This window comes from Eurypyga helias, unplaced genomic scaffold, assembly GCF_000690775.1.
Source record: "Eurypyga helias isolate BGI_N326 unplaced genomic scaffold, ASM69077v1 scaffold28317, whole genome shotgun sequence".
Taxonomy (NCBI): Eukaryota; Metazoa; Chordata; class Aves; order Eurypygiformes; family Eurypygidae; genus Eurypyga; species Eurypyga helias.
In genome coordinates, this window is record NW_010261502.1 from 1,177 (window position 1) to 1,519 (window position 343).

Genomic DNA, 343 nt, shown 5'->3' on the forward strand with positions numbered 1-343 from the left:
GTCGGGGGTGCCGGGGCTGTGGCGCCCCCCGCCACTGGGCTGGGGGGGTCCTGTGAAAATCCTGCTGGGAGAGAAGGGATTTTCTCAGGGCACACTCACCCATGGTCCCTGGGAGCTGGCCGGGTGAGGGGTGCAGTGGCGTGGGGCAATGGGTTGGGGGCTCCCTGGGGAGCTGGGGTGCTGCATGCTCAGGGGATGCTGCGGGCTCGGGGATGCTGTGGGGCATGGTGGGTCCTGCACGATGGGACAGCTGTCCCCCTCTCCGCGAGGGCTCAGTGTGGGTGGCCATGGTGGCAGAGCCGGGGACACGGTGGGTACAGTGGGGTGTGGAAGGGCCAGGAGG